We start from the raw sequence: 25,308 nt of genomic DNA, 5'->3' as shown, positions 1-25,308 counted from the left end.
GAATTTTCCAAAATTTGAAGAATACATTTTTTCCCCCTCTCACTATGATTGGATATAAGTAAAAAATTTCTTGGCAGAATAATAAGATAGTGATGGGATTATTTTACATTCTCAGATTGAAAATATTTTCTTTGAGATTTTGAAGACAAAATTCAGTGTCATTTCTTCTATCTGAGCAGATTTAGAAGTAAAATTAATATGTAGTGGTTATATGAATACATAGTAACTGGTGGGTAATTAAAAAATGAAAAATAGTAATTAAAGGAATGCATAATATCATGTGAGTTTAAAAAGTCAAGTTTGAGCCAGGCATAGTGACACTTGTCTATAATCCCAATGACTCTGGAATCTGAAGCAGAAGGATCCCAAGTTCCAAGATAGCCTCAGGAACTTAGGAAATACCTGTCTCAGAATAAAAAAATAAAAAGACTGGGGATGTGGCTCAGTGGTAAAGCACTCCTGTGTTCAATCTTCAGCACCAAAAACCAAACCAAACCAAACCAAACAAAAAACCCAGACCCTCAAGTTTCATATCAATGCTATATATGAATGTAGTAAGGGGCCTAAGACATTGTTGTTTCGTTTTGACCTTCTCATTTTACATATAAGGAAAGCTGAGATTCTGTGTATATGAGCCAGGAGTGGAAACTTTTGCTTTAGATGCTTAATTGTTAAAAGAGGTGGTATTTTTTTTTCCACTGATTTAACTCAAACATGCAAATTCAGTGTCTTTGGGAAAATAGATCTACTGTTATTACTTGTTCTCTTATACATTTTTTTTTGGCATGAGGTTGGTACTGGGGATTGAACTCAGGGACACTCAACCACTGAGCCACATCCCCACCCATATTTTGTATTTTATTTGAAGACAGGGTCTCACTGAGTTGCTTAGCACCTGGACATTGCTGAGGCTGGCTTTGAACTTGTGATCCTCCTGTCTCAGCCTCCTGAGCTGCTAGGATTACAGGCATGCGCCACCGCCCCCAGTATATATGTTCTTTTCTTGAAAAATAGAATAGTCAACCTGGACTACATAGCCTGATACTTAACATTGTAAATAAGTGAAATTCGAAATATTCTTGATTGACTTCGTTGGATTTTTGAAAGAAATTCTGTGTGTGTGTGTGTGCGCGTGCTATGAGAAAGAGAGAGAGAATGTGTCAAGTGACAGGAGTTGGGTTGTCTCAACTCAGTAATAAAGAGGCAGGAAATTAGAAAGTTACTTTTCCCTGTGGACTTCCCAGATTGTTTTTTCCACTTATGTAGGCAGTTTAACCTGAATTTTCTATTTACAGCACTTACCACACTTGTAATGAATTTTTTTTTAATTTCAGAGTTTAATATTTTGAGTGTTTTAAAGTCCAAGATAGACCTCTAAATATCTCAAAATGCCAATTTTAACTCAGCAAACATCAACATAAAAATATTATAAGAAATTCATCCTTTTCTCTGATGTTTGTGACTGGAAAAAGAAAACTTGATTTCTTTCAATTGAAATGGTGTATGTAATATACATAATAATTGTACATATTTACAGGATACAGTATGATGTTTCAGTACATGTATACATTGTGTAATAACTAGGTCAGGATAATTAGCATATTCATCATCTCAAACATTTATCATTCCTTTGTGGTGAAACATTCAAAATCTTCTCATCTAGCTACTTTGAAATGTACAATACTTCATTGTTAAGTTTAGTCACTTGATTGTGCAATAGAATACCTGCACATGAAAGTAGACAGTCAGCCAAGTAAAGAAACAGTCTACAAAATAGGAGAAAATATCTGTAACCTGTACATCTGACAAGGGGTTACTACCCAGGATATATAAAGGACACAGTTCATAGCAAAAACAAAACAACAACAATGAAACAATTGAAAAAAGCATATTCAGGGCTGGGGATATGACTCAAGCGGTAGCGCGCTCGCCTGGCATGCGTGGGGCCCGGGTTCGATCCTCAGCACCACATACAGACAAAGATGTTGTGTCCACCAAGAACTGAAAAATAAATATAAAAAAAAAAAAAAGAAAAAAGCATATTCAGCATTTCTCAAAAGAAGACATACAAATGGCCAATATGCATATGCAGAACTGCTCATTGCCAGATACAGTGGCATTTGTACATAATCCCAGTGACTGGGGAGGCTGAGACAAGAGGGTCTCCAGTCTAAGGCCTTCCTGGGCAACCTAGTGAGACTCTCAGCAATTTAGCAGGGTCCTGTCTCAAAAAAAAAAAAAAAAAAAAAAAACGCACAGATGATATAGTTCACTGGTAAAGCACCCCTGGGTTCAATCCCCAGTACCCCCACCCAACACACACACACACACACACACACACACACACACAAAAGCTCATTATCATTCGTCATCAGGGAATTACAAATCAAAACCACAAGGAGATATCACTTCATTCCATATTGAGTGGCAATCATCAAAAAGACAAAGGGTAACAAGTACTGGTGAGGATGTAGAGAAAGGGAACCCTTATACACTGTTGGTAGGAACATAAATTAGTATAGCCATATGGCAGATGGTTATGCAGATTCCTCAAAAACTTAAAAATAAAACTACCACATGACCCATGACCCAGCAGTTCTACTACTGGTATATATCTGGAGGATACATATAATATATAATATATATAAATGAGTTTCTCAAAGGGATTTATGTACTCCCATGTTTATTGAAGGCACTGTTCACAATAATTAAAATAACTAGGTTTCTGCAAGTTTTTAAGAATGCGCCATGGCTCATTTTTTTAGAATATTTTTTTAGTTGTCAATGGATTATTTATTTATTTATATGTGGTGCTGAGTATCAAACTCTGTGCCTTATACATGTTAGACAGGTGCTCTACCACTGAGCCACAACCCCAGCCCTCCATGATTCATTTTTCTCTACCATTGTGATACTTTGGCAGAAAATTTGAGAGTGTTGTTCTTTTATTTGATCTTTTTTGAAGCTCTCTTTAAAACATGGTAGCATCTTCATTTTCTATAAAGGTAAAACAACTTGCTGATTTAATAGAGCCAGCAAATAACCATCTAAGACTTGGACACACAGATTATTCTGCCTATCAGTCCCTTAATCTAGTGTGAGTATTACTATTTTTGATTTTCCAAGAACAATCACTCAAGTTTCATTTAACTCTTTTATAACAATTAGCTAAGTAATACTTTGATTGTAGAGAATGAATCAGTGAACTTCTAAAAGTGGTCAGTTTTACTTTCAGAATACAGTATCCATTGTTAGCAGCAGGAATTTTAACCACATTTCTATACAGGTCTCCATTACTTGCAGAATGGGAGCCTGAAACTTAAACAGAGAAAAAGTTGGTATACAAAATTCCCTATGTAAGCTTACATAGGTGAAACTTTGCTTTCTTTGTTAACTTCCACACACACATAAACCTTTGTTATCTGACTAATTTTTCCCCAGCCTAATATAGTGGAAATAATGCCTCTTGAGGTGGGAGACAGATCTGGGTTTAAATCTGTTTTTTTTTTTTTTTTTTTTTTAAGATTTTAAAATTTGTTTTAATTAGTTCTGTATGACAGTAGAATGCATTTATGTACTTTGATATTCATAGATGGGATATAATTTCTCATTTTTCTGAGTGTTGCAGAATCATATTGGTCATGCAGTCACATATATACATACAATAATGTCTGTTTCATTCTACTATCTTTCCTATCCCCTCATCCTCTCCTCTTCCCTCCCATCACTTCCCTCTACCTAATCTAAGGTAACACTATTCTTCCGTAGTGTCCACTGCCTTATTATGAATTAGTATCTGCATATTAGAGAAAACATTCAGCCTTTGGTTTTCTGGTATTAGCTTATTTCACTTAGCATGATATTCTTCAACCAAATGCCATAATTTTACTCTTCTTTAAAGCTGAGTAATATTCCATTAAATATATATATATACATCACATTTTCTTTATCCATTCATCTATTGAGGGACACCTAGGTTGGCTCCATAGTCTAGGTATTGTGAATTGAGGTGCTGTAAACATTGATGTGGCTGTGTCCCTATAGTCTGCTGATTTTAAGTCCTTTGGGTATAAACCAAGGAGTGAAATAGCTGGGTCAAATGATGGTTCAATTCCCAGTTTTCTGAGGAATCTCCATCCTGCTTTCCATAGTGGTTGCACCAATTTGCAGTCCCACCAGCAATGTAGGAGTGTACCTTTTTCACTACATCCTCGCCAACATTTATTGTTGCCTGTTTGCTATTCTGACAGGAGTGAGATGAGATCTTAGAGTAGTTTTGATTTGCATTTCTCTAATTGCTAGATAGTTGAACACTTTGTCATATATTTGTTGATCAATTGTATTTCTTCTTCTGTGAAGTGTCTGTTCAGTTCCTTAGTCCATTTTGGATTGGGTTATTTGTTTTTTTGGTATTAACTTTTTTGAGTTCTTTATATATCCTAGAGACTAATATCTCCCTGATACCAAAATCAGACAAAGACACGTCAAGGAAAGAAAACTTCAGACCAATATCCCTGATGAACATAGGTGCAAAAATTCTCAATAAAATTCTGGCAAATCGCATACAAAAACATATTAAAAAGATTATGCACCATGATCAAGTGGGATTTATTCCAGGGATGCAGGGTTGGTTCAACATATGGAAATCAATAAACCTAATATATCATATTAATAGACTTAAAAACAAGAATCATATGATCATCCCAATAGATGCAGACAAAGCATTTGACAAAATACAGCACACCTTCACGTTCAAAATACTAGAAAAACTAGGGATAGTAGGAACATACCTCAACAGTGTAAAAGCTATATATGCTAAACCGAAGTTCAGCATCATTCTAAATGGAGAAAAATTGAAAGCATTCCTGCTAAAAACTGGAACAAGCAAGGATGTCCTCTTTCACCACTTCTATTCAACATCATCCTTGAAACTTTAGCCAGAGCAATTTGATGAAAGAAAGAAATTAAAAGGATACAGTAGGTAAAGAAGAACTGAAACTATCACTATTTGCTGATAACATGATTCTGTATCTAGAAGATCCAAAAAATTCCACCAGAAAACTTCTAGAATTAATAAATGAATTCAGCAAAGTAGCAGGATATAAAATCACCCATAAATCAAATGCATTTCTATTCATCAGCAGTGAATCCACTGAAAGATAAATTAGGAAAACTGCTGCATTCACAATAGCCTCAAAAAAAAAAAAAACAACAACAACCTGGGAATCAATCTAACAAAAGAGGTGAAAGACCTCTACAATGAAAACTGCAGAACACTAAAGAAAGAAATTGAAGGAAACTTCAAAAAGATGGAGAGATCTCCCATACTCCTGGATAGGCACAATTAATATTGTCAAAATGGCCATACTACCAAAAGCGTTATACAGATTCAATGCAATTCCTATTAAAATTCCAATGACATTCTTCATAGAAATAGAAAATCATGAAATTTATTTGGAAAAATAAGAGACCCAGAATAGCTAAAGCGATCCTTAGCAAGAAAAGTGAAGCAGAGGCATCACAATACCAGACCTTAAACTGTACTACAGAACCATAGTAATAAAAATGGCATGGTATTGGCACCAAAATAGACTTCTAGACCAATGGTACAGAATAGGGGACACAGAGACAAACCCACATAAATACAGTTACATCATACTAGACAAAGGTGCCAAAAACATTCACTGGAGAAAAGATGGCGATCTAACAAATGGTGCTGGCAAAACTGGAAATCCATATGTAGCAAAATGAAATTAAACATCTCTCTCTCTCTCTGTTTTCAAAAAATCAACTCAAAGTGGGTCAAAGACTTTGGCACTAGAACAGAGACCTGTGACCAATAGAAGTAAAAATAGGCCCAAATCTTCATCATGTTGGCCTAGGATCTGACTTCCTTAACCAGACTCCTAAAGCACAAGAAGTAAAATCAAGAATCAGTAAATGGGATGGATTCAAATTAAAAACCTTTTTTTCAGCAAAGGAAACAATAAAGTAAGGAGAGAGCCTGGGTTTAAATCTTGAATCTATTACCTATTTGCTAAGTGATCTCAGGGCACATTATCTCAGGGCACATTGCCTGTGTCTTTTTTTTTTTTTTTTGTAAATGGACACATTAACTTCTTTACAAATGCTAAGATTAAGTATGTAATGCTTTTCACTGTATCACCATATCTGGCAAGAGAGTAATTTAATTGGTTTGGAATGAAAGGTGGTTATTTGGAGAATAGGTGAAGGGTGGATGGGAAGGACCAGAATTAGAAGTAGTAACCTCTTGAGACATCCAGTGGCCTCTACCTTCTGCTACTGTCTATCTGAGCATGAGGAAACCAAGTAGAAATGCAATACTGTGCATTCTTGTATTCTTTCCTTCCCTCAAGGTGTAGTCTGTTTTTATTGTTCCCTAAAATTTTTTCAAGTTCAAGACAGAGGAAAAAGCTGGTTTTGAGGGGCTGTGCAGGGAGGGAGGGAATGAGTAGCTTCTCCATGCTGTTGGAGCCTTTCCCAAATTCCCAGGTTTTTCCTCCATGAAGGAACTCTTCTTCCCACTTGAAAGGGGTCTTGTTGATGGGGAGGAGTTAAGGAACTTGACTGAGAGGCCCAACATTTGGTTCTGTGTAGCCTCCTGAACACACCATCATCCATTTTGCTCACCTACTCTTCTCTCTGTATAATTCCCTACATTGTTTTGGGGTTCATAAATTTCTAATTGACCAGTATTGGCTGTCCTGACTAGTTAGAAATTGATATTTGTATAAAGTTTGAAGATACCTGATGAGATTTTGGATTAGTGGTTTAGAGATGATGGTTTGTTGAAAAAAGCTGCTAGATATTTACATGCATACCTCTGCAACAGGCAGCTACTGACCTGATTTGGCCAGATCAGTCAGATAAAACACAAAATATTCCGTTATATGATTAGAATTCTTAGGACTTTTCTTACTCTCTCTCTCTTTTTTTTTTTTTTTCTCTTGTAATGATAGTCATTTTGGAAATCAGATGAGACATATTAAACACAGTACCTGGAGCATAATCAATTATTAGTAGATTATTTTCTGTTTTTTCAGCAGCATGCCCCAAGATTGAAGATATTTTACTTTAAAGGATTCCTTGTTCCTTATAAAGTATCTCAGTCTCTATACTTTATATTTCAGTATTATGCTTGTGGATTATTAGTGTTACTTCTTAGGTTTGCAAATGAAATGGTAAGGAGATTTTTTCCTAAGAAAAATCACTAAGAAGCAAAGAGAAAATGGAAGGGAAAGAAAAATTTAAGTGTCCAAATAATTTATATGGATGTAGCAGGTAAAAATGTATTACATCCTGGTAAGCATCATTTTTACCTGTTATATTTATGTTGTTTATGGAGAAATTGATCTTCTTAATTATAATTTGCCTAGTTTGAGAATTATTGGGCTAAAATCAAGAATCAAAGAGGAAATGGAAGGAACTTACTTTAAGTAAGGTCTTTTCATCAGGCACAGCATTCCAGGTGTTCTGCTCAAGTTTCTAAAACTATTAGGATCCATAATAAAGTGATTGTGTCTGTCTACCTAACCATACCTTTCAAAATTTTCCTTTCTCCTTCCCCCTCTCTGTCTTTCCTTTCTCATTTTTTGAATCTCTGTGGTAGGATATGTGTATGATTTTTTTTTTTTGCTTAGACTTTGGCAAATTCAGATGAATCCATGTAACAGAAGAATGAATTTTGATTTATAAACTAGGTTAGCAGTTTGGCAGTTCCCTAAAAAATTAAACATGCATTTACTATTAGATTCAGCAGGTGCATTGTTTAGTCTTTATACAAAGGAGTTGAAAACACATCCAACTAAAACCTGCACATGGATATTCATAGCAGTTTTATTCATAATTGTCAAATTTGGGCTGGGGATGTAGCTCAGTGGTAGAGCATTTGTCTAGCCCCTGGTTCAATCCCTAGAACTGACAGAAAATAATTAGTTAAATTAAGATAAAAATCTTGTTTTCATAATTTCCAAATCTTGGAGGCAACCAAGATGTCTTTTAGTAGGTCAATGGAAAAATAAACTATGATTAATCTAGATAACAGAATGTTATTCAGTGCTAAAAAGAAATGAGTTATCAAATACAGAGGAACCTTAAGAGCATATTATTCAGTGAAAGAAGCCAATCTGAAAAGGCTCCATACTGTATGATTCCAACTGTGTGGCATTCTGGAAAAGGCAAAACTATGGAGACAATATCAGTTGCTGCTAGAAGCTAAGGGATGCGGGGAACATAGAGGACTTTTTCTTTCTTCTTCTTGTGGTATTGGAGGTTGGAATCAGGAGTGTTCTACCTCTAAGCTACCTGCCTCCAGCCATTTTTATTTTATATTTTGAAATAGAGTCTTGCTAACTTGCCCAGGCTATGCTTGAACTTCTGATCCTCTTAGCTGGGATTACAGGTATACACCACAGTGCACAGCAACACAGAGGCTATTTAAGATAGTGAAACTTCTCTATATTGTACTATGATGATGGATGCATTTGTTGAAACCCAATTACCAAGAGTGAACCCTAATGTAAAGTATGGATTTTTTGGTATAGATGATTAGAACCCAGGGCCTTGTGCATTCAAGGCAAGCACTCAACCATTGAGCCACATTCCCAATCCTTTTTTGTGTTTTATTTCAAGACAGGGTCTCGCTGAGTTGCTTAGGGCCTTGCTAAATTGCTGAGGCTGGCTTTGAACTTGCAGTCCTCCTGTGGTCAGCCTCCCAAACCGCTGGAATTGTAGGCATGTACCACTGCACCCAGCCACTGGTCTCTCTTATTTTAAAATAATACTTATTTCCAAGGGAAAGTACTGCTTTTTGTACCTCCATGTTTCTTTCTTTGTTGTTTATTATCTAAGGGAAGAGTTTGATCTAACTGGACTATTTGCAGATGATCTTAAATCTGAGCAACTTTATCAAATTTTAAACTATCATCAGAGTTGGCCTACATTCAAAAGTCTGTTACCTCATGTATCACTCCATCCCTGGATTGTACACTCAACTAACAGGGTATTTGTTGAGTACCAACTTGGAGTAGACCTTTCTGACAAGTATATTAGAGGACATAAAAGGAATACAAGATATGAACCTTGCCCCCTGTAATTTAATACTATAAAAAAGTGTGGACTCTGGGTCATACTGCTTAGCTTCTTATTCCAGATCCCTTACTTCTACCTATATGATTTTGAAAAGATATTTAACCTTTCTCTGTCCCATTTTCTTAATCTGAAAAAAAGGTTAATAAGAATACTTATAAAGTTGTGTGATTTATTAATGATATTAACATGCATGATTATTGTTCCTGGTATGTAGAAAGCACTACATACCATAAAAATGATCACTACAGCAATCATAAATAAAATACTCAAATCAGAACCAAGGTATCACATAATTAAATTCCACAATGAGGGTTGAAAATAAATCTAGGCTGTTCATAAATTGACTGTCTTTTCCATATGCCATCCTGCCTCCTTAAATATCAAAGTCCCAGGCTGTTTACAGTCTTTGTTCAGAAATGAGAAAAGATACAAACCTGTAAATATCCTGAACTGTTTAAGGAAATTTGGTTAAAACTTCCAGGTAGGTCTTCCTCTCCCCAATTCAGGATGTTCCTTCCCATACTCAAGCCTGTCTGCATCTGTTCACTTTGTTTTCTGTGTTACACAAAGTGAACAGAATGAATGTTTGGCAGTTGAAGACTTGAGTGAATAGCATTCTCATTTATCCTTTAAGGATGCTAAGATTCAATGAGTCATTTTGTACCTTAGTATTGCAATCAGATTCTTTTTCATTGATTATTTGGCCAAAAGTCAGAGTTGATGAAAAAACAAACAAAAAAGTGGAAATTTGTTGTTTAGAACAGAGGTGAGTAATTTTGAACAGAGTATTTTATTTGCTCAGTAGAGATTTTTCAGTGGGTGTCAGGCAGCATGACATCATTGGGGATGGGAGGAAGGGACAAAGAGACAAATGATAGAATGTCAAAATTATTTCTTTTCTTCCTAAGTGTTGTCTATTTTAATTTATTCCTATTATTATAGTTGAAGCAAAGTTTTTCCGGCTCAAGCTAGGAAGCTAACTTGGATTCCAAATAATAAAAAGCATAAAAGTCCCTTAAATTTTTTTGGAATGTACCTCCTTTGTAAATGATGCAAACAGTAATAACTTTGTAAATTCAGAAGAGATTTTTTTCCCTTGAGGGCTGCATTATGGGAGTAGTCAGGGAAAAAAATAGGACTTGAACTGGATGATTGTTCTTAATATGAATAGTAGGAAAGTGAAGAGATTAAAGGGGTGGAGCTGAGGGCAAGTATGATGTCTGAAAAAAAGTAGGAAGTAGTGGAAGATGAGATTGACCTAGTAGTATTTCAACCTTGTGGCTGAAAAATCAGAATTTTTTCTTTAGAATTAGTTGTTTTACTGCTTACTATTTTACACTATAAGTTTAATTCCAAATTATCCTCCTTTTTCAGTGTAAGCTAATTTTATGTCATGCTTTAAGAAATAGACTAAATGGAATTCTTGTTTATAGAATCTGAGGTTTTAAATGTGTCTTTCTACTCTGAAAAATTTAATTTTTTTTTATACTAGGGATTGAACTCAGGGACTGTTTCCTACTGAGCTAGACTTACACCCCAGCCATTTTTTTTTTTTTTTTTAGTCTCTCAGATCTGAAATTTATATTTCAAAGATGAGCTAGGCAGGACCCATTTCAAAGCCTGATTTGCTATTGATTCAAATGGGTGTTCTCAAACTACATACAACAGAATGTCAGTCTCCCAAAGATAGGGGACAAACCCAATAGGACAGCTTTGTGGGTCTAATCTATAGATATAGAAATTAACACAAAATTTCTATATTTAGATTTTAACAACTTCCGTTTAACATCTTTTCTGTGCTTTGGGTGTTATTTTGAAGTACTTTATAAAATTTTCATCATTAAAACACTGTGAAGTAGGTATTTACCCCATATAACAAATGGGAAAAAATAGGCTCAAAGTTACTATTTATATAGAGCTAGGGAAATAGGAAGCCCTACACCAGGGTATGCATCTCAAATACATTACCCCAAATATTTTAATGTACTAAGTCACTTAACACCTGAAAACAAATTTTCATTTTATGATCAGTGAGAATCTTGCCAGGTAAGGTAGTGCACACCTGTAATCCCAGACACTCACAAGACTGAGGCAGGATTGCAAGTTTAAGACCAACCTCAGCAACTTTGCAAGACCCTAAGGACATAATGAGACCCTGCCTCTAAACAAAACAAAAATGGGCTGGGGACACGACTCAGTGGTTAAGTGACCCTGGTTTCAATCCTCTACCAAAAAGAAAAAACAAAACAAACAAAAAAAAAAACCTTAGGTAATCAAGATAGTCAAACTGTCAACAAAGATTTCTGTAGATATCTAGTCTATAGATGATCAACTTTCACTAATAACTCTTATATCAATTTACAAGTTAATTGCTGCCTCCTCAATAAGCATTCCTAAAATAAATGCTATCCCCTCTAAAATACAAATCCTAGTAAAATTTAGATTAGTCAGGGAATATCACAACCATCTTAAATACTTCTTAAGCTAGTTATCTGGAATTCTAAATTTAAGATCTGAGATTTCAGATATAATTCAAAATCTACTTGGGTAGTCTACCTTGAGCTTAATAAAAAACTAATTTTTTAAAAAAATCAAATGTTTACATTTTAGAATTTACCATCCTAGCTACATAAAGTTTCCTAAGGCCAGAGCAGGTGGGGGACAAGTTACCTAATAAATGAATATAACTATCAAGCACACAGTGTAATCTTTCTTTGAAAGTTCATGAACTTCTTAAAGTGTATTAAATTCCAGATCTGAATTTCAAAATTTAAAACATTTTACCTCACTCTACTGTATCTAAGAACTAGTGGGCATAAATTTTTTAAAGGGAAAACTAATTCAGCGTATTAAGACAAAGACAATAGAAATAATATACATGATTTTATTACAATTTTTTTAGGTGTAGTTGGACACAATGCCTTTATTTTATTTACTTATTTTTTTTATGTGGTGCTGAAGATGGAACCCAGGGCCTCGCACATGCTAGGAGAGCACTCTACCACTGAACCACAGCCCCAACCCCACAATAAAAAAAAACAAAACAAAAAAACATCAAAATGCAATATCCTAAAAACCCCCAAATTTACTAATTCCTACCAGTTTGCTGTGCTACCATACACAAGAAATTAAAGAAACCATTAAATATTTTGGAACATTCAACATCAGAAGCTTTAAAATATAAGTGTATGTAGTAGCCCTTCAAAAAGCTACAATCTAAATTTTTATTTTTTTATTATTTATTTTTTAGTTTTTGGCGGACACAACATCTTTGTTTGTATGTGGTGCTGAGGATGAACCCGGGCCGTACACGTGCCAGGCCAGCGCGCTACCGCTTGAGACACATCCCCAGCCCTAAATTTTTAAAAATGTATTTCCTCTACAAAGAATCTTAGCCACTATACAAAAATCTGTATACAGTTTTTATACTGAAGCTAATATTGAGCTGCACTTGAATTCACATTCTGAGCAAAACAGTTGCCTGAACACACACACACACACACACTCCACACACATCATTATAGGACAGCCACTAATTCTTCATCCTCTCCTCTTCCTCATCATTCTTCCTCCTCCTCTTCCTCTTCCTCTTCTGGTTAGGGTTTTGCTAAGTTGCCCAGGCTGTCCTTGAATTTGAGATTCTTCTGCCTCAGCCTCCTGAGTTGCTGAGATTATAGGTGTGTGCTACCATGTGCTGCTGGAAATCATTTTAGATGACAAGTTCTTTAAGCAGTCTAGCTCTGTTAAGCATTGTAACAATGAATTCTGTAGGCCTCCAGTTTTGAAGGCAAAGAAAACCTTCAAAGTACTCTATTATAAAGGCCTGAGATGAACCCAGTTCTTTAATTCCTTCCTACTTTTTTCAGTTTGTTTTATAGAATGTACATGGTAATGTTTTCTCCCGTTTGTGATATGTATGGAAATTAATGGAGAAAATAGGAGAAACTTCACTGAAAGTTTTGCAGAAGCACATTCTATACAGCAAGAGCCAATTGTATTTAAATTTCCAATGTGTTTTCCAGAGGCATCTATGAAGTGTGTGTGTGGGTGTGGGTGTGGGTGTGTGTGTGGTAAGAGATTCAAAAGACTACCATATGCCACAATTTTTAGTTATTTAGAATGCATTTTTTTCTTTGAGTCATGTCTGTTGGAAATATAAAGTGCAAATGAATATTTACAAATCAAAATTTAAAAAAGAAACTCTTATCTATATCTGATATAGATAATAAGCCCCAATATAAATCCTTATAAGACATATGAAACTTGAAAACCCATTATTTCTGTTCCAGTGGCTGCTACTTCCAGTTGAATTTCTCTTTAATATTGTGATTTATCTTGTCTTACATAAAAGTTTTTTTAAATATAGTATGTTTATACTCAAGTTGAACAGTATCTCCAGATTAATAATTCCAAAAATTCTTAAAAGAGGTTTGTGCAGATATATATATTTTTTAATTTCTAAATTCACCATTTTGATACAAATACCCATGGTTTTCTTCTGTGTTTACATGCAGCCAGGAGCTATGGGCGGAGACGAGGTAAAAAAATTTTTTTAATGAGATCTTTTGCTTGCCAAATTGTGAGTAAATATGAGTGTGTGTGTATTTAATCCCTGTGTGTATAAAACAAAAATTGTTATATGGTGTGATGTTTTAACTTAATTATTTTAGCAAAGTAATTAATTTATTACTTTCATTACAATGACTTTTACTGTTTGTTGGTAATTTGTTCTTTTAAGCCTAATAAAGGTATGGAGAAGATTGTTTCTACCTGGAAATTTTGTTTTCTGGCTTATTGTGAATAAATGTGAGGAAATAAAAGGCCAAGCATATGATTTTTTTTGCCTTGTATTCACTATGTTCTGTTCCTTTTTTGAGTTGGGGGTACACTGGATTGAACCCAGGGTTGCTTTACCACTCACCTACATCTCCAGTACTTTGTGTATTTTGACATAGGATCTTGTTAAGTTGCTGAGGGTTTTGCTGATTTGTCCAGGCTGGCTTCAAATGTACAAATGTTTTGCTGATTTGTCCAGGCTGGCTTCAAATGGCTTCAAATGTTCTCCTGCCTCAGCCTCAGTTGCTGAAATTATAGGCATGTGCCACTATGCCTGACTCAATTTGGTTCTATTTTCAAACTACTTAATACTACTTAAAAGGCAGAGGGTAGGTTTTAGAAGGTGTTTTTTGATCTCAGGTTGACTGGTGATTTATTTATTTACTTATTTATTTATTTTGCCACATCCAAGAGCAAATTTACCCCAAAGCTTAAATTTTAGGGGCTCTTATCTGCAGGGGTGAGTGCCTTTCAAAGTCTTTACCTATAATGTTGTGTTATTTTTCTAAAAGAGGTGTATCAAAATGGGCTTAAGTCCCTATAAAACCTATGTTCTTTCCTGGTAATTCCTGAATGAAGCAATTTAACTTTGATTTGTGTAATGCTGTAGCCTTTCTAAAGCATTTCCATATCTGTATTTTTTTTCAAGTAATTTTAGGAAGTAGCTAGGGAAAGCTTAGTGTAGTGGAAAGAATATAGGAGAACATCAGGCCAAACACCTACGTTGTAATCACTGCCTTATCACTTAGATCTGGAGTCTTCATCAGTAAATTATGAAGTAATAAAACCAATCTTGTCCAACTTCAGAATATTAATGAGGTTCTGGTTTTTAAAAAAGGACAAGAAAATAAATCAAAAACATTTCATAAATGTAAGATGCTTTGGTGCTCATTTGCAGAATCTGGGGAAGTAATTTACTTGCTGGTGACCTCAAGTTAAAACCCAGAGCCAAGATTGAAATTTGTGTTTTGATTCCTTATTTGCTAAATGTTTACCATTTATCAGGCTGTCTCTGACTTCATAATTGTCTCGAAGAAAAGATAATGATGTTAAATTTATAGTATTGTATTATTATTCCATGGTAAATATTTGTTGAATGTATGGTAGAACCATCTAATTGCTTTGCTTTTCAACATCATCATATGGAAAAATATTTCTACTTTTGGTTATTCTCAACTGTAGAAATTAATAACATTAAATTTTTTGCTTTTCTTATTTTTAAATTTTAAAAGTTAAAGCTAGAGATATTATTAAAATCATTCTGTACTATGCTTTTTTTATGCTAGAAAAATGATTACTGTTAAGAAAGAATAGGAAATGGACCATTTCACTTGGAAAATAAACAGGGACTGGCCTCTCCTCTTCTCACATATTAATCAGTCACCAGATCTTGTTAAGATTTCACCTCTAGTTTCTCCATCCTTGTGCTTCTCTTTTCTACTGCTTTCGTTTCTCCTGTTCCATTTCTAGTGCCTAATCTGTTTTGTCCATATCACCCATATTCTTCCTCATTCAGGGTTCCCGTGATCTGGTCCCTCCCTGTTTCATTATCTCTCATTTTTACCTCCTCCTCCTCCCCTGACCAATCCATGTTTTCTTTCTTTCTGGCATACTCTCATCTACTTGTATAACCTATTATTTCACTAGTTTAAGCCCAATTCAGGACTTATGCTTTCTAGGAAACTTTGTCAGTGGCCTTGAGGACAGTTTTTTCTCTCTTTCTGTTGCTTTGCACTTTTCTTTTCTATGCCCTGACTGTTCAACTGGAGATAAGTTCTTTGATAGACAGTTGTCTCTTATGCCTAGCACTATGCCCTGTGTATATTAGCCTATATTAAATGCTCATTCATTAGAATTATTTTGAAATAACAAACACCCTTACATCTATGTAGAACTGAGTTTGGCATCATATTTTTAGTTTTAAATTATATTTATTATTTATTTATTTAGTAGTATTGGGGATTGAACCCAGGGCCTCATGAATGCTAAACAGGTGCTCTATCACTGAGTTATATCCTCAGCCCAGCATCATAAGTTTTTAAAAATTATTTTATTAGCTGGATGCAGTGGCATGCCTTGTAGTCCCATCTACTCCAGAGGCTGAGGCAGGAGGCTCCCTTGAGCCCAGGATTTGGGGCTAGTCTTGGCTACAGAGCAAGACCCCTTCTCTAAAACACAATAATAATTATCTTATTTTTGTAAATAATAGCACATTAGATTATAGACATAAAGAGTATAAAATCAGGGCTGGGATATAGCTCAGTTGGTAGAATGCTTGCTTCACATGTACAGGGCCCTGGGTTTGATCCCCAGCAACACATACACACACACAAAGTATAAAATTGTGTAGTTTCTAAGCTCCTGAAAACAGTTACTTTTGTTTTGTTTTGTTTTGTTTTTTGGTACCAGGGATTGAACCTAGAGGCACTTAACCACCGAGCCACATTTGCAGCCCTTTTTATTTTTTATTTTGAGATCCCGTCTCAAAATAAATTCCGGCCACTGGGTATTCTTTTTTCTGTATTACCTTCTCCATATGTATTTGTAAATTTTGACTTAATTGCTTTCAAATGTCATATTTTTATTTTCACAAAACACTATATTATGTATGTCAATGATGTGATGTCTACTCTCTATAAGTCTGAAATTTGATAGTTATAAATCAACCAGGGAATGGAGATAGAGGAGGGGGAAACTTTGAAAGACTGAATTTTGAAAGTGAGAATGTTTGTTTCATGCTTAGTAAACCCCCAAATCTAAAAAAGAAGAAGAGTCATGTTCCTTAAATATAATGATGTAGCCACTTGGGATGGAGCACATACACCTCATCTCTAACATTCCCATTCCCTAAGATATACTCATGTGGACTCTGCATAGTGTAATTTTGATGAACTGACAGGCTTCCTCATGCTCATTTATTCAAGTGATCAGGATTAAAATGATGTTTGATCTTTCTTCCAATTAACTTTTTTGTTTTGTTTTGTTTTGTTTCGTAACAGGGATTGAATCTAGGGGCATTTAATCACTGAGCTACATCCCAGGCTCTTTTTATTTTTTATTTTGAAACAGGGTTTCACTAAGTTGCTAAGGGCCTTGCTAAATTGCTGAGGCTGGCCTTGAACTTGCCATCCTCGTGTCTCAGCCTTCTGAGTATTTGGGATTACAGGCATGCACCACTATTCCCAGCTTCTTCCAATTAACATTTAGACTTGCACCAAAAATGTATAAAAAATAAACTTGCTGATGTGTTACTTCATTCTACCTATGATTAAGACTAGAACTCATATTCTATGTGTTACACGTGCTTATAAATCTTTTAGGAATAGAAAATAATGGAAATATATGTGAAAGTTTTGAGTTCTATCAGCAAGAATTAGGCCATTGGAATCTTATGCCTTACTTGATAAACCTGGAAAAAGTTTCCTGAAATAGGTAGAATTTCATGAACTATTTGGATGATGGAAGAGGAATGTGAAGCAAGCATTCTAGTATGTTATTCAACTGAGAAGAAAGCTTTAGAGGTGATATTGGCATGACCAGATGCTTGGAGCATATGTCCCTGAGTGTGTGCATGGGGCCAGCTGGAGAGGACAAGTTGGCAGTGAGAATGGTCTATGCTTCCTTGATGAATGGTTTTTGAAACAAAGGATGAGACTCTTGGACATAGACATTGAAGGCTTTTGAAATAGAGTTTCATGATATGAGTAGTGACTGCAGGAAACTTGGGCATCAGCTAAAGACTTGGATGGAAGTGTTGAGGGTGCACACAAAATACTTGTAGTAATATAGGTAAAATAGTAGTAGTAGAGAAGGAGAAAAAAAGATGTGAAAGTTAATATCAGCTTTATGTATTTATTTAGTTTTCTCATTGATATCCATTTTTATTTTGTTCCAGTAGATAATTCCTTTTTGTTGTACCAACAAATCTCAGCATTTTCTTTTAGGAATATTCTTTCTTTAACAAGCTTTAATATGTGTTCTCATATACAATTGTAACCCATATTTGAAACAAGTCTTTTGAGTAGTGTCATCCAAGATCTTTGTGTACACATTTAATATATGTTGTATTTTTCATTTCATGTGGTGTAAGATTTTTTGTTGTTGTTATTTCTATATGACTCTTGTCTGTATGTGTGTGAACTGAACATGTTGGCTGTGCCAGTGATTTTTTTTCTTTTTTCTATTTTGGTGCTGAGGACTGAATCCATGGCTTCATGCATGCTAAGTGTGTACCTGCCCTATACCGGTGCTCCTGATATTGAATGGAATTTCCTAGTTATAGAACAATAAGGAAAATATAATTTTTTGAAATACTGGAGTACACATGCTAAGCAAGTACCTTATCCCTGAACTACATCACTAGCCCTAAAAGATCCTTTGAAACAATGTACATCAGCAAATGTAAAGAGTTCTTGTTACAAATGTGCTTCTGCATATACTTAGTTCATGAAAATCTACTGATATTAATTAATCACTTACTTGATAATTAAAGTTCTAAAGTACAATAAAACAAACTTGTATACTGAGTTGAGGTCAAGTCTTTCTGTCAAAAGTCTGCTCAAGGGAGGAATGATCAGTTATTCTGAAGAGACCATGGTACAAACATGCCATCCTACAAATTCAAACCAGTTATTTGAGCTTGTTTATTTAAAGATATGGATGGTTCTGGAGTAAAACATGGACATAATTTGAAGAGCTTCCTGATTGTTCATGATTGTAATATCTTAAAATGGTACTGCTCATCCTAGGAAGCTTTGAGCACAGAAGATAGTGAGGGGAATAAGATCACTAGTTTTTCACTTTTGTGGGAGGAGCCAAAAGAAAGAATGAAGGGGGAGTTCTAGACCTTCCACCCAAAGTCCATTCATGAAGTGTTTGCATGCCTACACTGTAATCTCTAAACATTGTCTCTGGCTTTGTTCAGTGTTCACTCTAGTAAATGAAAGACTCAACAAATAAATGAAACAAGTATTTTTATTCTTAAAAGTTGTGATAAGTACCAGGCAAGAAAGAGTGGAGGAATTCCTTTAAGGAAGGAAAGTTACCTCTGAAGAGGTGATACTTACACTGAAACTCAAAGGATAGAGAGACATGTGTCTTAAATTTATTTTTATTATGGAAAATTTCAGACATACACAAACAGAATAGTTTAGTGAACCCTGTTGTACCCATCACTTGGCTTCAATGATTATTACTATTTTTGCCCATTTTTCTTTCACCTATTTGCTCTTTCTTTTTTTCCTGGAATGTTTAAAGGAAATTCCAGGCATTATAATATGGGTATTTTAAAAAGGGAAAGATTGAAGGAACTGCATATGTTAAAGGATTGAGGGAAGGTTTTGATACATGCTGCAACATAGATAAACCTTGAAAAGTTTATGCTAAATCATAAAAGGTTACATATCATGTGATTCCTTTTATGTGAAATGTCTAGAATAGAAAAACTATGGAGACAAAAAGGAGATTATTGGTTGCCTAGATGTTGGGGGAAGATGGAGAGTGACTGCTGGTGGTTTCAATTGTGAATTGTATGACACGTGAATTATATTTTACTAAGACTTCTCTTTTTAAAGGCTTTAGGCAAGAAAGGGTTTCCTTTAGAATGACTGAATCTTGGTGGATGAGGAAGGAGGGTGTCTTAAGATGAGTTTGGAGGAAGGAAGGGAATTTGATCTTGCTGGACTTTAGCTTCTGGTAAGGATTTTGAGCTTGGTCCAAGTACAAGAGGAAATCTTTAAAGCAGGGTCAAGTGATTGGATTTATGTTTTTGAAACAGCAGTCTGATTGCTGCTTGGAGTGGAGTGGGAAGAAAAGTGGGTTACCCATTTAGGAGATGATGTCAGTAGTCTAGGCAAGAGAGAATGGTAGTTAGCATAGAGTGATGGCAGTGTGATTGGAAAGAAGTAAACAAAATAAATATTCTGAAGAATAGAATCAACAGTGGTACTTAACAGATGACATCATTTTGATGAATGTGACAAGTAAGAAGAAAACTAAAAAATTGAGGTTCTGACTTGAGCAATTTTAGACAAATATGATGCCACATATTGAAATTGGACTGGGAAAGAATAGGTTGAGGGAAGATGTCAAGAGTTCACTTGTAAATACATTAGATTTATGGTGCATATGATATACATTTTAATACAAGATAAGATCTGGTTTTTATTCTTTTGTGTGGTACTGGATATTTAACCCAAGGGAGTTCTATCACTGAGCTACACCCTTAGGAACCCCCCTTTTTGAGATGGCGTTTCCCAGGCTGGCCTCTAATTTTTTTTTTAATATTCATTTTTTACTTGTAGTTGGACACAATACCTTTTTTATTTATTTATTTTTAATGTGGTGCTGAAGATCAAACCCAGGGTCTCACATGTGCAAGGCAAGTGCTGTACTACTAAGCCATAACTCCAGCCCTGGTCTCCAATTTTCGATCCTCCTGCTTTAGCTTCCCATGTTGCTGGGATTATAGGCATTTACCACCATGCCTGGCTAAGACCTATTTTTGTTATGTAAGATTTCTGTGTGATATAGGGGATTCTGCTGTCTTCAGAGATTTGAAAGCCTTTCATCTAGTTCAATTGTGTCATTATGCAAATGCAGATAAGTTGACTGTCTTGTCCAGAGTCACAGACTAGAGCTAGGCTGAAACCTGTTTTTACTTTCAGGAAGATTTTGTTTTGATTTTTTTCTTTGTGTGTTTTGTTTGTTTTGAGGGAGTCATGTCTCATAATCCATTTTTCTTAAACCAAAGTAACTGATTTCTGAGCTACTTGCTAGGCTAAGATGAAAATGATCAGATTTAGAATGGAAGGGTTAGGCCAGAAGTGTCTTGGAGTTGCTGGAGTCGTAGCAGGAGCTCAGAGGTGCAGTTGAGCATATTTGGCAGCACAGCATGGTCAGTGAGCTTTTATTTTCCCATGATTTGCTATAGGCAAGGGAGACTCTTAGGGAAGAATTGTCTTGGACAAGGCTTTCCTTAACTAGTGCTTTGTAGGTCTTGTGTGCAACACTTTTCTTCCAAAGCTCTATTAGTTTTAAGTCACCATCACATTCAAAGAACATTTCTCCAGAGGCTGAGGTTGTGGATCAGTGGTAGAGCTCTTGCCCCCGGAATGAGCTGAGAACCTGGGTTTGTTGCCCAGTAACAGGGGGAAAAAAAGAAAAAATTGGTCATTATCTTTGATTGTTAGTCCAACTTCTGGATAAAAGATTACATTCTGGGTAGCAAGTGAGAATAGATATTAGAAAACCAGATCATTTGTGGAAAGCTCAATGACCAAGTCACAGCATTTGAGAAGTCTTTTTCCTCCTTCTGTTAAATATAAATATTTTCTGTGGCAATATCTTGAGGTTCTAAAGCTAACTTATATACTCTGCACATAAGAATATAATTTTGGGGGTAAGTAATGTGGCTTGTTTAAAACATTTTGGTCTTGGGGAATGTTTCCTTTAAAGAAAAGAAATATGCCAGAAAAACACTACTTAGTACTTTAGGGGCATAATTTAGGTGTAGCCTCTTAACGTTTCAGTTACTAGTAACACTTATCTGGGAATGAATTTTAGCAGTCTTCCAAGGGATGATTTATCTTGAGGGTGGCTTTTGTGCCAACCAAATGAATGTGTGAACACCAGCTCACAAGGTTCACTGGACAACTCAGAATACCAATGTGTTAATTTATTGTGGAGATGGATTTATATAGAAGCAAAATTTGTCACTAGTTCAAAAGTAACCCTTTTATACTAGCAAAGTGCCAGATTTATTCACAGAATAGCCTCTCAGAAGCTTATAATTAGAGCAGAGAGAAATAGATGGTTTTTAGGCTATGGAAATGTCAGTAAAGTTCTGCTATCTCCTATTTGTTTGTACTATCAATTCGTGATCTATAGTTGTGTTGCTGTTGTCATATTTAGGGAAAAAAATATTTTTTATGGTTCCAGGGCTTCTTACATGCTATGCAAGTGTTCTACCACTGAGCTATAATATCCTCTAGCTCTCATTTCTATATTTTAATGCTTCCTGTAGGCTTTAACTTTTTATTCCACTAGCACTTCAGGCAGTCATGTTATAGTAAGGTTGATTATGTTATACATTTTACATTCTAATTGTGAGAATATGCTTTCCTTAACTTAAATGAACTTGGATGTTTCTCAAGACCCCATATACTTCATATAATATCTCATTCAGTGACTGCCCTGTTGCAGACAGATGGATATTAATCCATTTAAGTGGTTCTTAAAATTGAGCATTAAGAATCTTTGGGGAAATTTGTGAAAATGCAGATTTTCAAGTCTCACATCCACAGATTCAGTTTAGTAGATTTGGGGGTTGGGCTCTGAGACCTATATTCTTTGTTCCTATTCACAGAGAAACATCATTTATATGTTAATTATTATCAGTTTCATTTGCAAGGGCAACTTTATTGCTAAGGTTTGTAGTACTCTAAATACTAAAAATAAGACTGAGGTTTATAAAATCTTGGGAAGTGTCTTAACTACCCATAACCAATTTTAAAACTGTCTACAGTTTTACAACTCTTGCTTTTACTTTCTTTGCCAAAATACTCTGGGGAAGCTGTGGTTTGTTGGTCATGAGAAAGGTTTTCTTTGTTCAAGAATGTCTTGAACATCTGCTGCTGTTCCTTCACTATTCTCGTTCAAGACTTCCTCATTTCTCATGGATGGTCAGTCACAGATTTCTGCAGAATCCATCCCTCTGTCCCCCCCCCCCCCCCCGCTTCCCTGTGTTGGAGAGGGGTTCCAAATTACCAATGGAGGTGACAGAATCTTTGTAGGATTTGGGATTTAACCTGTCAGAGGTATCTTAGAGAAATCATTTTGGCAGGACAGAAGATGGACTCAGTGGGAATATCATAGTTCTCAGGGAGTGAGTGTTAATCAAAAAAGGCTGATATTTCAGCTAGAAATATTGAATTTGAAAGCAGGAAAATTGCCTATTGCTTTTGTAATACAAAGTATAGAGCATAATTCTTGAACAAGTAAAAGCGATAGGAGAGGTCTGTTTTCTAGGACATGGTCACATCTCTTTCATTCTCATGCCCCTCTATTATTTTGAGCATATACTTGTTGTGGCGTGTTTTTACACAGTGTTGTCCTTCCTTGATTGCCACCTTCTTCTAAATTGGTCCCTATCTTAATGGAGCTTATAATTTAATGGGGTTGGGAAAAGAGATACTCAATAAAAATCACACAATATAGAATGGCATTTGGGGAAGTATTAGGAAGCTGTATTATAGGATGCTACGCATGGATAGAAGACAGTATCTAATCTAATCTAAAGACTCTGAAAAGTTCCACCTGAGAAACTGACTTTTCAGCGGAGACCTGAAGAATTAGTGGGAATTAACTAGGAAGCTGGGTATTTGAGAAAGGAGTTTTTGTTTAGAGGCTAGAGAGAACACCTTATCCTTAGCACCTGTGGTAAGGAAGAACAGTCAGGAAATACAAAGGAGGTCTGTGTGACTGGAGGCTAGTGAGCGAGAGGGAGAGGCATCAACTGTGGTGCAAAAGAGGTAAGCAGAGACCTTGCCCTTCACGGTGAAGTTTTTGTCTTTTATCCAAAAAGCAGTGAGGAGTCATTTGACAGCTTTTGAAGATGTGAGTATGGAGTGTAATTACATGATCCGATTAATGTTTGAAAATGGTGACTTTGGCTGTTTTGTGGAGAAAACATTGTGGGGTACAAGGGAGAAATTAATGGAGTGACAAGGCTGTGTGTGTATGCACCTTAGACTGGGAGTCCAGGACAACGATGATGTTGATCTGCCATTAGTACTGGGGATGGAAAGGACCTAAAGGAAGATTTCTTTTGGAGCTTTATTGAAAAATGGGTTTGACATTTTTAACATTTGGAACATGAAAGGGGCCAGAAGGTGGGGGAGAGAGAGGGAGAGGTGTGTCAAGAATGATTCCTAGACTTCTCTTTTGAGTCAGGTTTGGGTAATAATTTTATTGACGTTTTAGGGGATGCTCAAGAGGAGTAAGTTTGGAGGAAAGATTGAGACCTCTTTTAAAGGTCCTTTCTCTGTGGATTATTTTTCTTTACCTCAGAATTTCCTACCCCCATAAGATTCTGCTCAGAATTGCCCTCCTGTGAAATCACTCTGCTGGTCTTCCCCCCTCATCTTTAGGAGAGCAGTAAATTAGGCTCTAGTATTATGTGACCTCTCTTCATATTTCTCTCTATTTTATAATTATTCTGTACTTGACTATTTCCCTCAGCAGACTGTTAACTCCTTTGGCAGGGAAGTATCTCGTTTGGGGCTCTTGGAACATGGATCAATATTTCCTCAAGTGTTTTCCATTGAGTTTTGTATTTATGGACTTCCTTTATCTTAAATCCATGTAATGCTGGAGAAGCTTAATGTTTCTTTACTGCAGAACTGTTCAAAGCCTTTTATTTTCTAATGTGAGTTGGAAACTCTGGGAAGGGAATAAAGTATGCAGTATTTTCCTAAATTATTTAGTACCTCCTCCTGACCCAGTTTGGTCTTATGATCATCTCATGTCACTAGTGTGGAGAGTAAAAGGTGGGAATATAAACATTCTGTAGGAAATGCTGACCTGGACATGAATTTGATACTAAGTCTGTCTCTTTGTAGCTAACCTGGGAAGAGCTGAACAAAAAATTCTATAGATACCCCCACATTTGGCCCTTTTATTTATTAACTCATAACATGAAAACAGTGCCTTTCTTGTACCACTTGGGTTGTTCATAAAGTAAACACGGTTATATTAGCAACTCTTTTTTTTTTTTTTGTAAAAGAAATGTTTAGTATTTTTCTCAGGTTGTTAATATTCTGTTTCATAACGAGTTGTCTATTGTGGTACAAAACCTAGGTTTCAGGGAGATATAGACAGGATAGACTAAATGTGGAAGAGATTTTTTTGTTTTTTGAAAAATATAAATTTATTTTAGAAGGACATTTTTCTTTTCTTTTTTTCAAAGGTTAGAGTTCTCAAGATAGTTCATTCCATTTGAACCTAATGGAAAGTTTCACCAGGAACTGACAGATTCAAACAGGAAATGTATTTGTTTTTAAACTTAGATTTTATTTTGTAATGCCAAGTAGCATTATTATGTTATACTTATTAACAGAACCTAACTTCTGATATCTTTCTTATAGTCACATGGAGTGGGTAGATGCCTTGGCTCTACAAAATTTACTTGGCTATGGAGTTAATAGTGAAAATAATTCTGTAGTCTATTTATTTTGAGTGATATAAAATACAACTTAGATTAATAGGGTTAAGATATCCTTACCATATTTATATCTTTATTCCCACATCTTAATTTATATGTGTTCATTTAATTGCTTTGCCCTATATTATTGCACAAGTTTG

The 25,308-nt window shown here is 35.4% G+C and overlaps 1 protein-coding gene across 4 annotated transcripts in view; it reads left to right on the top strand.

Annotated features, from left to right (window-relative positions):
* The window catches only part of Cpeb3 (cytoplasmic polyadenylation element binding protein 3), a 191,306-nt gene that overhangs the window by 87,937 nt on the left and 78,061 nt on the right, over positions 1–25,308 (top strand). The window lies entirely within an intron of this gene.

Source organism: Callospermophilus lateralis, chromosome 15, assembly GCF_048772815.1.
Source record: "Callospermophilus lateralis isolate mCalLat2 chromosome 15, mCalLat2.hap1, whole genome shotgun sequence".
Taxonomy (NCBI): domain Eukaryota; kingdom Metazoa; phylum Chordata; class Mammalia; order Rodentia; family Sciuridae; genus Callospermophilus; species Callospermophilus lateralis.
The sequence above is the reverse complement of the archived record's forward strand: the minus strand, read 5'-3'. Positions and strand labels throughout refer to the sequence as shown.